Source organism: Ceratotherium simum, chromosome 20 (assembly GCF_057802395.1).
Source record: "Ceratotherium simum simum isolate JZ-2026a chromosome 20, ASM5780239v1, whole genome shotgun sequence".
Classification (NCBI taxonomy): Eukaryota; Metazoa; Chordata; class Mammalia; order Perissodactyla; family Rhinocerotidae; genus Ceratotherium; species Ceratotherium simum.
In genome coordinates, this window is record NC_141919.1 from 5,427,872 (window position 1) to 5,444,759 (window position 16,888).

A 16,888-nucleotide genomic window follows, 5' to 3' on the forward strand; every position below is an offset into this window, starting at 1 on the left:
TATTGTGTTGAGAAGATTAGAGCTTAGTAGGAAAGAATGCCGTGATGAACTAGTCATGTCTGCTGGGCACTGGGATCAGGAGCACTGTTTTTTTGTTTTGTTTCATTTTCCACCATTTTTTTTTTTTTTTGCTGAGGAAGTTTTGCCCTAAGCTAACATCTGTTACCAATCTTCCTTTTTCCTCTTGAAGAAGTTTCACCCTGAGCTAACATCTGTGCCAATCTTCCTCTATTTTTTTGTACGTAGGTTGTTGCCATAGCATGGCCACCAATGAGCAGTCTAGGTCTGCTCCTGGGAATTGAACCCCGGGCCGCCAAAGTAGAGCGTGCTGAACTTAACCACTAGGCCACGGGGCTGGCCCCACCATCATTTTTTTTTAATTGTGGTAAAACACATATAACATAGAATGTATTATTTTATAGTGTACAATTCTGTGGCATTAAGTACATTCACAATTTTGTGCAACCATACCGCTATCTAGTTCCAGAACGTTTTCAGCACCCCAAATGGAAACCTTGTACCTATTAAAACGTCACCTCCCATTTCCCCCTCTCTTCAGCCCCTGGCAACCACTAATCTATTTTCTGTCTCTATGGATTTACCTATTCTGGATATTTCATATAGATGGAATCATACAATGTGTGTCCTTTTGTGTCTGGCATCTTTTCACTTAACATCATGTTTTCCAGGTTCACTGTGTTGTAACATTCATCAGCACTGTTGTTTTTGGTCACCCTGACTAGCCCTGTCTGTTGACCAGTGTTCTCCTTCAGTTTCCTAAGGAGCATCTCAGTTTTCTTATGAGTCAAGAACACACCATGAAGATCAGCCAAGTCCTTCCAGGCCCCTTCTTCAAACGGTTTCACTCTGTTTCTAATTCTCCTAGGCCCCTTGGTGGGACTCTGCTCCGAGAGGGCAGATTACTGTAACTGGGAATCTGCTGCTTGTTAAACAGCTCTTGCTGCCGTGGTCCACCAGCCAGACTGGACGTCCTCAGAATGGAGATAGACTCACCCTTTGGAGCACTGTACATTGCTTACTCTGGACTGAGACATTTCAAATGCCAGACTTCAGCCAGGTGAGTTCCTCCAGTCCTGAATCTGCATTTGAGTAGTTTTACCAATCTTCCAGAAAGTTCAATACCTTGAGTTGTATAGTGGTGAAGTTAAATGTAACAGCTGTGACTTCTGCTTCCAGGAAGACAGAGTAGATGTACTTCTCTCAATTTTTCCCATTAATTACCACTAAGAACCCTGGAATATACATATGTGTGTGTGTGTGTGTGTATATATATATATACAGACATAAGATACTGAAAGGTGGAGAGAAGAAAGCAGACTGGCTAGAGACCTTGGAATGCCGTGGTGGTGAGTTCCCTGGATTTTATTTTGGCCTCATATATCCCCATATGGGAGCTGAAGAAGCCAACAACTTGAAAATGCCAATAGACACAGGCAGAAAAGTCTCCAGAAAAAAAGGCTGCTCTCTCCTTCCAAAACACTAGGAAAGCAGTAGCCTAGGAAGACAGAAAACTCTTATGGAGTAACCACCCTACTCCTAGCAAACCACTTAGGGAAATTATGGCCCCAGACCCACCAGTGCCAGTGAAGGCTGAGTGGGGAGTCTGGACTTCTACCTTCACGAGGTTGTAACAAGGCCCCTAGCCATGGGCCCAAGTGGTGTCAGAAAAAAGGCCAAGTAGGGAGCTGAGACTTTCAACCCTACCAGGCAGTAACAAGTGTCTCCACCTAACCCCTGCCACAGTATTCTTGGAGATCATGCAGGGACCCTGTACTTCCATCCGTACCTTGCAGTAACCAGGCACTCCCATTCTTCCCTGTAGGGGTGGTGTCAGAGGTGACCAAGTGAGGAGTGAGGACTTTTACCACCATCTAGCAGTAATGAGAACCCCTTCCCGCCCCCCACACACTGTGATATCAGTGGAAGCCATGTGGGGAGAAGTAACGAGGCAATCCCATCTCTCTCAACCAAGGAGATAGCAGTGGAGGCCTCGTAGGGAGCTGGAACTCCCACCCTCCCCCAAAAATAATGAGAAGACTGCCCCCTCAAGTGTTAACAGAGGCTGAGTGGAAAATCTGAATGTCTACCTTCACCTGGCTGTAACAAGACAGAGTCCCTCTTTCTCCTGCTAGGACGGTGTCAGAGGAAGCTAGCTAAAACAGAAGATTTAAATAAGATCTGAGTCTCATAAGAGAGTATCCGAAATGTCCAGGCTTCAATCAAAAATCACTCATCATACCAAGGACCAAGATCTCAAACTGAATGAAAAAAACAACCAATAGACACCAACATCAGGATGACAGCAATGTTAGAATTATCCGACAAAAATTTTAAAGCAGTCATCATAAAAAATGCTTCAATGAACAACTCAGACACATTTGAAACAAATGAAAGGAAAATAGTAGTTCTCGGCACAGGAATAGAGGATATAAAGGAATACCAAATGGGAATTTTAGAACTGAAAAATACAGTACCCCAAATTAAAAACTCAGTGAATGGGCTCAACTACAGAGTGGAGCAGACAGTGGAAAAAATTAGTAAACTTGAAGACAGAACTGCAAAAATCATCCAATCTGAACAACAGAAGAAAATAGACTGAAAAAAATTAACAGAGCCTAAGAGAACTGTGGGACTATGACAGAAGATCTAACGTTCACATCATCACAGTCCTAGAAGAAGAGGAAAAAGGGCATGGTCAAAAAAGTACTCAAAGAAATAATGACTGAAACTTCTCAAATCTGGCAAAAGACATAAACCTAAAGATTCAAGAAGTGAACCTCATACAGGATAAACCCAAAGAAATACACACTATGAAGATTATAGTCAAACTTCAGAAAATTGAAGGCAAAGAAACAAATCTTGAAAGCAGTGAGAGACAAATGAAACCTTACTTATAAGGGAAAAACTATTTGAATGACAGTAGATTTCTCACATGAAACCACAGAGGCCAGAAGAAAGTAGCACCATCTTATTTAAGTGGTGAAAGAAAAATACTGTCAACTCATAATCCTATATCGAGTGAAAATATCTTTCAGGAACAAGGAAAGAGAAAAAAATCATAGACAACACAATACATTTTCCTTCTCCTTTTGAGTTTTCTAATTTATATTTGGTGTCTGAAGCAAAAATTATAATATTGTCTGCTGTGATTTTAAATGTATGTAGAAGAAATATTGAAGGCAATTATATTATAAATGGAGAAGAGAAAGTAAAGGGGAGTAAAGTTTCTACATTTCATTTGAACAGGTAAAATGTCAAAACAAGTAGACTGTGATAAATTATGTATATATAATATAATACCAAGAGCGACCACTAAAAAAGCTATACAAAGGGACACACTCAAAAATACTATAGATATAGCAAAATGGCATCCTACAAAAATGTTTAAGTAACCCAGAGGAAAGCAGGAAGAAGACAAAAGAGATATGAAAACAATGATGACAAAAGAGAGCAAACAGAAAACAAAAAATAAAATGAGTGACTTAAGCCCTAACATATCAATAATTACATTAAATGGAATGATCTAAATACACCAGCTAAAAGATAGAAATTGACATATGGATTAAGAAACACGACCCAACTATATGGCATCCACAAGAAAGTCACTTCAAATATAACAATATAGGTAAGTTGAAAATAAAAGAATGGATGGATGAAGATCATGAAAACATCAATCAAAAGAAAGCAGAAATGGCTATATTAATATCAGATAAAGTAAACTTCAGAGCAAAGACAATTGTCAGAGACAGAGGGGGACATTACATAATTGATAAAAGGGTCACTCTACCAAGAAGACATAGCAATCCTAAATGTGAATGCAGCAAGAGAGCTGAAAAATGTGTAAGAAAAAAAAATGAGAAAACTGAAAGGAGAAATATGCAAATTCACAATTATAACTGGAGACTGCAATATCTCTCTTGGAATAATTGATAAAACTACCAGACAGAAAAATCAGCAAGAACAAATGTGAACTGGAAAACACCATTAAACAACAGAATCTAAATGATGTTTATAGGACACTCAACTCAACAACAACTTTCCAAGTGTCTACAGAACATATACCAAGATAGATCGTATTCTGGACCATAAAACAAACAACACAAATTTAAATGAATTGAAATATGTGGGGTGTGTTCCCTGACCACAATGGAATCAAAAAAGAAATCATAACAGAATGACAAGAGAAAAATCTATAAACACTTCCAAATTAAACGCCACACTTCTAGAGAATCAATGGATCAAAGAGGAAGTTTCCAGGGAAATTTAAAAAAATACATTGAACTGAATGAAAATGAAAACACAACATATTAAAATTTGTAGGACAAAGACACAACAATGCTGAAGGGAAAATGTGTAGCACTAAATGCTTACATTAGGAAGAATAAAAATTTCAAATCAATAATCTAAGCTCCTGCCACAAGAAACTAGAATGAGAGCAAAATAAGCACAAAACAAGCAAAAGAAGACAAATCAATGAAATTGAAAACAAAAACAATAAAGAAAAACACTGAACCAAAAAGTTGGTTCTTTGAAAAGATCAATAAAATTGGCAAGCCTCTAGCAAGGCTGACAAAGAAAATAAGAGAGAAGACACAAATTATCAATATCAGGAATGAAACACAGCAGACCCTACAAACATTGAAAGGATAATAAGGGAATACTGTGAACAACTCTACACATATAAATTCAACAACGTAGATGAAATGGAGCAATTCTTTGAAAAGCGCAAACTACCACAACTCACCTAATAAACTGAATAGCCTATAGATTTGAAGGAAATTGAATTTGTAATTAAAAATCTCTGCAAAAGGAAATCTCCAATTACAGATGGTTTCACTGGAGAATTCTACCAAATGTTTAAAGACTTAATGTCAATTCCACACCATCTCTTCCAGAAAATAGAAGATGAGCGAGTATTTATAAATGCATTTTTAAAGCTAATATTACCTTGATATCAAAATGAAATGAAGATAACACAAAAAAGAAAACTACTAATATTCCTTATGAATATAGATGTAAAAATTCTTAACAAACTATTAGCAAATAGAGTTCAGCAATATATAAAAGGAACTATACTCCATGACCAAGTAGTGTCTATTTCTGGGATAGAAGGTTGGTTCAATATTCAAAACCAATCAGTGCAATCCCCCATATTAATAGGCTCAAGAAGAAAAATCACACAATATTATCAACTGATGAAGAAAAAGCATTTGACAATTTTCAACACTAATTCATAATAAAAACTCTCACAAAACTAAGAATAGAGGGAAACTTCCTCAACTTGATAGAAAGCATCTACAAAAAACCTACAGATAACATTATACTTAACGGTACAAGACTGAATGCATACCCTTAAGACTGGAAACAAGGCAAACTCTCACCTTCCTATTCAACACAGTAGTGACAGTTCTAGCCAGTGCACTAGGCAATAAAAGGAAATAAGCACACAGACAGGAAAGGGAGTAATAAAACTGTTCCTATTTGCACAGGCCATGACAGTCTACATACAAAATTCCAGAAAATCTACCAAGAAAAATCTCTCCTAGAATAAATGAGTTTAGCAAAGTTGCAGGACACAAAATAAACATGAAATCAATTGTATTTCTATTAGCTAACAATGGACATGTGGACACCACGGGTAAAAATGCAATACCATTTTAAATTGCTCCAAAAATATGAAATACTTAGGTGTAAATCTAACATAACACGTACAAGACTTGTATGTCGAAAACTACAATGCTGATGAAAGAAAGTGAAGATCTGAGTAAATAGAGAAACATACTATGTGCAAGAGGTTTGGGAGGGACTGCAGCCCTCTTGATGTTGATTTCAGGATTCTGGCCTCCAGAAATATGAGAAAATATGTTTCTTTTGTTTTAAACCACCAAGTTTCTGGTAATTTTTTATGGCAGCCCTCAGAAGCTAATACAATAGCCTGTCAACAAATGGTGCTCAAACAATTGGACATCCATGGGCAAAAAATCGAACCGCGACCTAAGTCTCACATGTTACACATAAACTAACGAAAAATGAACCATGGGCTTAAATGTAAAAAATAAAACTATAGAACTTTTTAGAAAAAACAACCATAGAAGACGATCTTCAGAATTTAGGGCTAGGCAAAGCATTCCTAGATTTGATTCCAAAAGCATGATACATAAAAGGAAAAATTAATAAACTGGACTTAATCAAAATCAAAAACTTTTACTAAAGATTCTGTTAAGGGAATAAAAAGACATGCGAAACACTGGGAGAAAATATTTGCAAGCCACGTATCTGACAAAGGATTAGCATCTAGAATACATAAAGAACTCTCAAAACTCAATTGTTAAAAACAACAAACAATCCAATTAGAAGAGGGACCAAAGATACGAAGAGACATTTCACTGAAAAGTATATACAGATGGCATGACAAATAGGCACAAGAAAAGATGTTCAAAATAATTAGCCATTAGGGAAATGCAAAGTAAAACCACAATGAGATATCACTACACACCTATCAGAATGACTAAAATAAAAATAGTGACAATGCCAAATACAGGCGAGGGTGTGGAGATCTGGATCACTCATACATTGCTGATGGGAATGCAAAACGGTACAGCCATTCTGGAAAACATTTGGCAGTTTCTTTAAAAAAAAAAACTAAATATGCAACTACCATACCACCCAGTAGTTTCACTCCTGGGCATTATTCTCCAGGAATGAACACTTATGTTCACACGGTGTACACGCATAGTTATAGGACCGTTATCCATAATAGTCCCAAACTGGAAACAACACAGATGTCCTTCAATGGGTGAATGGTGAAACAAACTGACACATCTATACCATGGAACACAACTCAGCAATAAACAGAAACTAACTATTGAGACACAGAACAACTTGGATGGATTTCCAGAGAATCATGCTGAGTGAAAAAAAAATCCAAAAGGTTACATCCTGTATGACTCCATATATCTAACATTCTTGAAAAGACAAATTTACAGAAAGAGAGAACAGATTAGTGGTTGACAAGGGTTATGGATGCGAGAGAGGAGCCTGGGGAGGGAAGGGGGTGTAGCTGTAAAAGGACAAGTGAGGGATCCTCGTGGTGATGGAATTGCTCTGCATCTTGACTGTGTGAATGTCAATATCCTAGTTGTGATATGCTATCATAATTTCACAGGATATTACCATTGGGGAACTGAGTAAAGGGCACATGAGATTGCTCTGTGTTATTTCTTACAACTACATGTGAATCTACAATTATCTCAAAGTAAAAAATTTAATTAAAAAATGTCAGAGATGTGCCTTGTGCCTTTGGATGCATTTTTAACATGGATGAAGCATGTTACTTGCTTTTAAGGAACAGTTTGCCACTAAAAGCTACCATTCATTATTAACAATGATGGCTTTGGTCCCACCTGCATCGTAAGTGAGCTCCTTGAGGGCCTGACTCATGTATTATTTATCCATAAATCCCCCACAGTGCCTAGCAAGCACCCTGCTATGTAATAAGTGCTCAATAAATGTTGACTTAATGTTTTTGTCAGTAATGCATTGAGAATGTGAGGATGTGTATTGTGCACTATTAAAACATTGCTTGCTGCAAATGAGAAAAACATTAAAGAAATGTGTCATGAAGTAAATTAATGCCATCCTTAAAAAAGCAATTAGATTTCTTTCTTTTTTTTTTAACTAGTGTTCTGTTTATTTTTTTCTTTCTTTGTTTTTGTCTGAGTACAAAAGAGATCAATGTTCATCGTAGAAAAGTCTTCAAGTCTAGAAAGGTATAAGGCCCTTCACTGTACCTACTTTGACAACTAGATGAGTCACTTCTAATTTGACATGGTCTGCTTGCAAAGTGCTTCCCCTCAATTTTCTTGTTCATTGAGTCATCCGTTCATCAGAGATATGCTGAGGGTCTGCCAAAGGCAGCCATGTGGCCCCAGCGGGAAACGTGGCTCCCTCTTCTCCTACCAATGAAACAGACTTGCTTGTTTGAAGTGTCCAGCCAAAGGAAGTCCGTCTCTCTTTTCCGGTGGCCAGTATCAGAATAACCTCAGATTCTTGTACTTTGAGATCTTAAAAGAACAGTGCTCCCTGGTTAATGATAAACACAGCTGAGTATGTCCCTAGCAGTGAAGGTTTCCAGAGGACAGCTCCTGGTCAGGCACCACAACCAACAGGAAAGGCAAGAAACAGCCAAAGGCTATCGACTCGCCTTTTTACAAGAGGTTGGGAGCTCAGAAACTGTACACTTGGGCAAGATTTTGAATGTATTCAAATGCATCAGAAACAGAGTGAAAAGCAACACAGGACAAGACATTAGGGTCCATAACCACCTTATATGTACATCAAATCCATATTCTTGGAAAAACTAGGAAAAGCAAAGCAAGCATTATTCTCTAAAAGAAAAAAAGTAACACCTCCAAAGACAACCAGGCAAAATCTGCTACTTTATCAACAGAAATGCATGATTTTCATTCCCTGATATTTGTTGCTGGTGTAAATTTTATCCACCAGCCTAAGCAGAATTAAGCAAAGCTTTGGGGACTTTTGCCAGGCAGGTACGAAAACATGTATGCTATTTTTTGTTCCACATTTTGAAAGAGAAGTAAACTAACTCGGAGAGTATGTTTCTGTTTATTGTTCTTGTTGCTAATAATGGGGAACCAAAGAATCTAGACTTTTACCAAAATACCAACTGGATTCCAAATGCAATATGTTTGTCATCTCATTTTTCTGAAAATGTTCTGTTGCTATGGAAATGGCTATGCAACTTATCCAAATGAAATTCCTTCTTCACAGGTGAGGACCCTCTAACTGGGTTCACAATATTTCCCTGCCTTTCCCTTATAATAACCAAGTTGAAGGCTGCATTAGAAGCAGTCCTGCCAGCTATGACCTGACTTGTAGGTGTCAAGTTCACATTTATCACCACTTATTATTAGTCATAGGTGATGCTAAATCTATTTTTTTTGTGGTTTGAAGGAGATTCGCATGTTTCGATTCAACAAATATTGATTCCACACTTACTCCAGAATTGCCACAAATACCCTACCCCCCATTGTACTTTATAGAGATGCTTTGAATTTCCCCAAAAGCAGACTGGATATTTTTGAGCCACATAATTGGTTAAATTTTCCTTTTTTAAAAAGAAAACACCCATTTAAAAATTACTTTTACAAAAGGAAAAAGGTAAAGAATAATTCCAGGCAGGGGTAGGGGGAAGTTGTATATTGATAAGTACGATTTCCAAAGGAATAAACAGAAACACTGAAAGCTATCATCCACAGGCAGAGTAGGCAGCTGCTCACACATGGTTTCAAGAGCACCAGAAGGCACTTCTGGCTGAAAACTTCTCTAACCAGCCTTTGGCCGCTCTGCCCGTCCCGGACTTACTATCAGTCTTGATGGACTTGGGAATTATGTGACTGGACAGGGCTCATTTACATCCTCTAGCCCTAAAGCTGAAAGAGAGGGACAGAGGATGGGTCTTTTTTGATGAAAACACGCCAAGTCCAGCAAGGGTCATAATGCAGGGGTTGGGCAGAAATGGGAAGAACCAGTCAACTGGAGGAGACAAATCAAATCTTCTCAGTCACTCTCCCTTCTGTCTCCACCGCACTCATTGCTGTGGGGCCTGGTCGCCAGACCACGGAGCCACAGACCCCCAGCCACGGAGGTCTGTTCGCCCGCTGGTGGCCTGGTGACACTGCCCTCCAAGGTCGCTGACGGACTCCAGCTCATGAACCCAGCTCTTCTCTCAGCCTTCGTCTTCTTTGTCCTTTCTTGTCTTTCCGGTTCCGTGACACCAGTTCTTTCGTTTCCTCCTCTTTTCCCTCCTCGTCTTGCTGCTCCTGAATCCTAGGCATTCCCAAGCCTGGAATTCTGGATTTGGCGTCCTGTTTTTCTTCCTCTTTACACATTTTCTCCAACTACAACTACACATTTTTTTCAAGTCGCAAATCTTCCTTCCAGACAAATCTCTCTCTGTCAACATCTCTAGCCCCATGACTCTTCTGAGCTCACTTCTTATTTCCAAATTCTTTAGGACATTTTCTCCTGGGTGTCTTTTCTGCTCCTTGCATTAGAAATCGAATGCATCTTTGGCCTCCCCAGCCTGGTCCTCCACCTGTGTCCTTCTTATCTCTTTTCTCACTATTCTCTCTCACTCCCAGATTGAAACAAAAGCAATTTTAATTTTCCTTTGTCCTCACAATATACGTCCAATCAGTGGCCAAATCTCATCCATCCAGCCTCAATCATTTCCCTCACGTCTGTCTTCATTCATTCCATTCACTGCCATCACTCTGACAAGACCCTTCCTCCTTTAATGTGTATTAATACAATAGTCTCCTATGTAGACTCCACCTACCTGACACTCCCAGATTAACTAACCTAAGGCACCCCACAGACAGTGTCATTCCCTGATTTAGATCGCAATCCAAATGAAGAAATATTTTTTACATTGCAACCTAGTACACTAAGCCAGTGTTCACCTAAAATTTTGTAAAGCATATTTACTCTCAATAAGTCAACTTAATTCAATTTTGTCTTGTTTTATTTTCTTAGCAAATGACTGATATGACCCGCTAATGAGCTGAAACACGCAGTTTAAAAAGCACTGGTCTATAAGACTACTTGTAGAAACTTATTTTCCTCTTATCTTCTCTCATTCCTACCTTCTACCATTCAGGTGAAGTAGAAAATGTCATCATTCTTTAAATATGCCCTGCACATTTTTCTCCTATGGTAGAATACACATAACATAGAATTTGGCATCTTAACCATTTCTAAGTGTACAGTCTAGTGGCATGAAGTACATTCACACTGTTGCACAACCATCACCACCGTCCATCTCTAGAACTCTTTTCTTGAAAAATCGAAACTCTGTACTCATTAAACAATAGCTCTACATTCCCCTCTCTTCCCAGCCCTTGACAACTGCCCTTCTACTTCTTGTCTCTATGAATTTGACTACTGTAGGTCCCTCGTATAAGCAGAATCATGCAGTATTTGTGCTTTTGTGGCTGGCTTATTTCACTGAGCATAATGTCCTTAAAGTTCATCCATGGTGTAGCACATGTCAGAATTTTTCCTTCCTTTTTAAGGCTATTAGTCCATTGTATGTATATATCATATTTTGTTTATCCATTCATCCATCAAAAGACACCTCATCCTGCGCTTTTAAAGCCCTGATTCTGCGTCCACATTATGTCTTTGCACATTCCTAGTTTCTATCACACACACGCATACATTCTAAAACCCCACCATGGAGTAGGTATGGGGATAATAGTGTCACCTGTGTTTCACTGGAGGAAACTTCCCCTCCTTCAGCATCTCTACCATCTTCATTCTTCCCTTTTTGACATACTATCCTTCTCCATTTCTCACTTGTATTTTACCTTCCAGAAGAAAGATAACTCTACCAGCCAATAACGAGCAAATTCTTTCTCATGAATGGACACCATCTCAAGCCCCTGCCTTCTTCTCTCATCTATTGCTTATACAGTCACATCAGCATCATCTCACTGGCCACCTTTCTTTTCTTCTTTTTTAATGAAGAAAATTAGCCCCCAGCTAACATCTGCCACCAATCCCCCTCTTTTTGCTGAGGAAAACTGGCCCTGGGCTAACATCCATGCCCATCTTCCTCTACTTTTTATATGTGGGACGCCTACCACAGCATGGCTTGAAAAGCGATGTGTGGGTCCACGCCTGAGATCCGAACCTGCGAACCCCGGGCCGCCGAAGCAGAGCAAGCAAACTTAACTGCTTCACCACCGGGCCAGCCCCCTCTTTTCTTCTTTTTATTGAAGGAAAAATAAATATTTAATACTCCTTAAGGTTGACAAACATAAGTAAGGCTAAGAAAGTATCAGTATAAAGAAGAAGAAAAGACAGATATTTATAAACTAAAATGGAGATGTTTTCTTTTTTATTTAAATACTTGGATTATAACAGTATTACTTTCCTCTATTTTTCATTGCAAAACTAGAGATTCGACTTTGAGTGAAATAGACTTATGTGAGCTGGGCCCAGACTCTAACCACCATTTATAAGATTCTTCCTATGGGAGCAACACATTCCAAGCTTCAAAAAACTGGCTTTGTAGCGCATATTATGGAAGAGAATTATCTCCTCTCTCTTCACATATTACCTTGTTACTTCAAATGACATCACTAAATTTTTATCTCTGATATCAGAGGAGAAACAGAGTTTAAATGAAAACATTCACAGAAAATTTAGGTGCCCTTTTTAGCAATTAGCTTCCACTTTCTTAACTACATTTTTTAAAACTACAGCTGTTATAAGAAGATAAAATATTATGTTGGTGGATGACGGTAGAAAACACTATCCATGGTGGATGCAGGAAGAGGAGATAAAGCAGAGCATGAGAATAAACCATAAAAGAGAAGCCACGCTTGAAGAATAAATGGTTGCCTGCTGAAAACTTATCTTATTAAAATTCAAAGGTATTTATAAAGATTAAAAATTAAGGTTGGCTGGAGTTATACAGCTAGGCAAGTCCTCTGCAAATTCCATTAATTATTAAACCTTTTACAGGATTCTATGTGACTCCTAGAGGAATGCATTAAAGACAGTGTGTCCTCTGCCCAAGGTTAGGCAAGAAGCCAAATCAATGCTGAGGATTAGAATTCATGAATTCTCTGTTCAGAACACCATGTGCCTAGCATATGGGGTAGGAGAAAATAATCTACAATAACTTCTGATTCAGAAGCGGGGGTCAGGGCAGAAGGTGTTTAGAAGTAAGGGCATTCCACATTTAAGCTGTGTTGCAGCACCTATCAGATTTTCTTCTCACTTCTTCTCTGTGGCATTGCAGGTGTTGTTCATTTAGAACAGCTAACGTTGAACAGCCTGAAGCAGCTGCTCAGTAGTAGTTGAGGCATCTGCTTGAGTAAAACACTCCAGGCAGGGAGTTCTACAGGTTCGTTGATGAAGCACCCCCCAGATTCAGTAAAAGGACCACTGCCCCCAGGCCAGGTAAATGTCCTCAGTACACTCTGAAAGAGACGAAGGAAGGAAGGGAGGGAGGGAAGGAGGGAGGGAGGAAGGAACGAAGGATGGAACGAAGAAAGGAAGGAAGGGAGGAAGGGAGCGAGGGAGGAAGGAAGGAAGGAAGGAACGAAGAGATGAAAAGAAGAGAGAAAAGAAGACACAAATGGGTTCAGGAAGGAAAGATTTTCCTGCCTGCTAAGAATACACTGCTTCTTCTACCTGGCCCCTTTTCCCATCAAAAAACATGATGCAGTGAGATCAAAGACTTTAAGATAAGAGTTAGTAACTATTTTAGTGCTGGGATGATCGTAACACGGGAATTGGGAAAGAGGATGGAATTGTGAGAATATGGTTAGCTGTAGTATATCTCCAAGTGATCAGCTCTAAATTATCTCTCCACTCCATCCCCATTGCTTCCATCCTCAAAGTCACCCTATGGTCACAACATTGACCTTGCAGCTCAGCTGTCTTCCAGGAAAGCTTTCCCCAAGGACTTTTGTTTGCATTTATTGCCCAGAACTGCACCACACAATAGCTGCAAGTGAGTCAGAAACACCAGCAATAGACCTTTCAGCAATGATGGAAACATTCTATCTGTGCTGTCCTCTGTCATAGCTATTTGAAATAAGGAAATGAAACTTTAATTTTATTTAATTTTAATTAATTTAACTTTAAATAGCTGTATGTATAGATTTTTAGCTAGGCAGTCCAATAGAATTGGAAAATTCTCTCATCTGTAAGTTACCCAGTGACTGTAAGAAGGTGGGCTGGGGTGGGAAGGGGTGAAGAATCATTGAGATATTTGCTTGTAAGCATGTGAAACCATGCTAGAAACTTGACAACTATTGTTGCATTTAGATCTTACAGAAGCTACAGAAAGCTTTATTGTACCAATTTTACAGAAGAAATAACTAACGCTCGGTTTCAATAACTTGGCTAAAACCATAGAGTTAATAGGAGCAGAGTTGAGTTTTGCACCTGGGGCTCCCTGACAGCAGAGCCCATGCTCTCTCCACCATCTCAGAAACCCAGTAAGAAGGAGCTGGGATTCTCAGACGGAGCTCCCAAAGGCTGAGTGGGAAAAGTTAGCAGACGTTTTTTAACCGGAGTGGCCTTCTGTCATCGTTACCTTTCTACTACCACTTCCGTGGATTAGTTTGCCCACTTCCCCTCTCTCTATGATAATTTGAAAATTAAGAAAAATAAAGAATTTAAGTCAATGTATACTCATTGTTTACAAAAATTCAGATTTCTCACTAAAAACAGAGAATAGAAAGCATCCCAAATGCCACCCCTAGTCCTAAAGCTTTTCCCCTCACCCTCTTTCTCTTGAACTGCTATAAAATAAAATACAGATTCATGAATGCACCCTAATTCCCATGTCCCTAAAGCATGCATATGGATCCCTCAAGATGTTCAAAGATGAACACACAAGAATTTTCTAAAGTTTCTTGCCTTCTCACTGGTAGAAAAAAGACAAAGTCAAAAACACTGATAGTCATGATGGTAGTCTTTAAATTCAACTATTACTAAGTAATGTTACTAAAGTAACATACCCATACTTCAAAGGAAAGGTGAGTTTCTGGACATTTTGAGCAGTGGTGATTATGGTTTAGACATAGATGGAACTGGGGCTTTTGAGAAGAAGCCAGTGGAGGGAAAGTGGAGCCAAGACGCAGGGCTTAGTCATTTTCTCCAGAGCCACCATCATTATTGCATGTTAGAGACATCCATCATATTTTGGAAAAAGCAGAGTTATAAATAAAGAGACAGATGAAAACAAGTATGCTTTTCATAACAATTTGGGGTCTCTTGTGTAATTATTAATCGTGGTGCGTTTATGCTTATTTTATAGGACTTAGAACATTGTTTACATTTTTAAAATTATAACAGAGCTCATAGTAATTTATATTCATCTCTTCATTGTTGGATTCCCATCTGAGTTATTTGCTGGAAAAAAAACCTTAATCAAATATGCAAACTGTAATTTCACACTTTCTTTTAAAAGATATCATTCTCCTTACAATGTTCCATTTAGTGATTTTATTTCTAGGTTAAAATGTGAATCGACTGTATGCAGTTCATTAGCACAACTGGCTCCTTACCTCCTGCTACCGACCTGCTCATCCTTTCATCAATATGCTGGTTCCTAATGCTTGAAAAAAAGTTTTTGTACTCAAATTGATAGAAGTTTTTAGCTGCTGAAAACTCTTTTTGTTTTTTGCTGAGGAAGACTCGCTCTGAGCTAACATCTGTTGCCAATCTTCCTCTATTTTGTATATGGTTCACTGCCACAACATGGCCACTGACAAGTGGTGTAGGTCTGTGTCTGGGAACCGAACCTGGGCTGCCAAAGCGGAGCATGCTGAACTTAACCACTAGGCTGTGGGGGCTGGCCCCTGTTGAAAACTTTTTAATTGAAGATTTGGGGAAAGGAATTTTAAATAAATCAATATATTGAGGCCTTTGTATTATTTTTTTGTCTAGGCTGTTCCCTGTCAACTCAAAAGAGCTGAGGAGGCTTCCTTTCCTAGTCAAAGGTTGCAGAAGATGATATTAATGATCCAATCACTGAAAAAGTTGACAATTTACATTTAGACTCACAAGTGCAAATATTTTTTAAATAGCACTGTCGAACCTTCCCAAAGCCTCTGAAATGCAGCTGCTTTTGTTCACTTTATAATTGTTCATTCTAGAATTGTTGTGGCTGACAGATACAGATGATGTACAAAGGAAAAAAGAAACCATAGAAGCCAACTCCTGACTGTGCCTATGGTATTCTTAGGACTCTTTGTGGGGGTTCGAGATTTGAGGATGAAAACTTCAAGAAAATCCATTATTCACTATCCTTAACCCAATGAACACACCCAGAAACACAGAAAATCCTTCATATGATCTCATGAGTTAGGGGAGAGGAGAAGGGCAGTAACAAAGCCCAAAAAGAAACAGGTAGGTGGGCTTCTCATCCCATCTCTGCTATTCATTAGCTATAAGTCCTTGGACAAGTTGCTTACCCTTTGAATAGTTTTCTTATCTTTTAAATGAAGAGGCAGAATTAGGTGATCTCTAAGGTCCCAGCCAATGCTAACATCCTGATGGGATCATGGCTATAGAGAAGCCATCACTTCCTTTCCTTAGTATCAAGGAACAAGAGAAGCATTCAGAGCCATGTCTCGTGGGAAAGATGGAGCTATGAGATGTTTGTTTTGCTTGAGATGCCTAAAAAGTAAGCTGTTCCCTTTATGCGGCCTCCTTCCTTTATACCACCCTGATGGGTATTGTTAAATCTAGTCTCTCCTTGGATTTTGAAAATGGCCCTAAACCATAGGCAGGGCAGGAAGGTGTCCTAGAGAGTCTACTGTCTCATGTTGCTCTGTTCATTGCCAGAAACGATCTCATTCTTCATTTACATCTCTGTCTCTGATTCTAACTCGCTCTCTCCTCTCTCTTCCTTTCTCCCTTCTTTCTTCTTTCTCCCTTCTTTCTTCTATGAACCAAATATGAGTGATAGGAATGAGAAATGCAATCTTTATGTAAAAGGTATAGAGTAGTATGACACGGTATTTTCAGAAATTAACTGGTTCAAATTCCTGACCCATATTCAAATATGGTACTCAAACAAGGCCTTTTTGGCCTTCAGTGATACAGTTGCACCAGATGGAGGACTGAGGCAGGATCGGTGGGAGAGCAGGTGTGCTCCCAACCTTCCAGAGAGAAAAAATAATAAGATGATAATGATTGACAGAACTTTTAAAAGTTCCACTTGGACTGAAGGTACACATTTAAAGCTTATTGCTGACATGTCTAGAGTCCTCTGTGTGTCCCCTCAGATATGTTAGGCACACTCTTCTATATTATG

At 38.9% G+C, this 16,888-nt stretch overlaps 1 protein-coding gene across 3 annotated transcripts in view; it reads right to left on the minus strand.

The window, feature by feature from the left end:
• NTRK2 (neurotrophic receptor tyrosine kinase 2) overlaps nt 1–16,888 on the minus strand; it is a 352,156-nt gene that overhangs the window by 110,002 nt on the left and 225,266 nt on the right. The window lies entirely within an intron of this gene.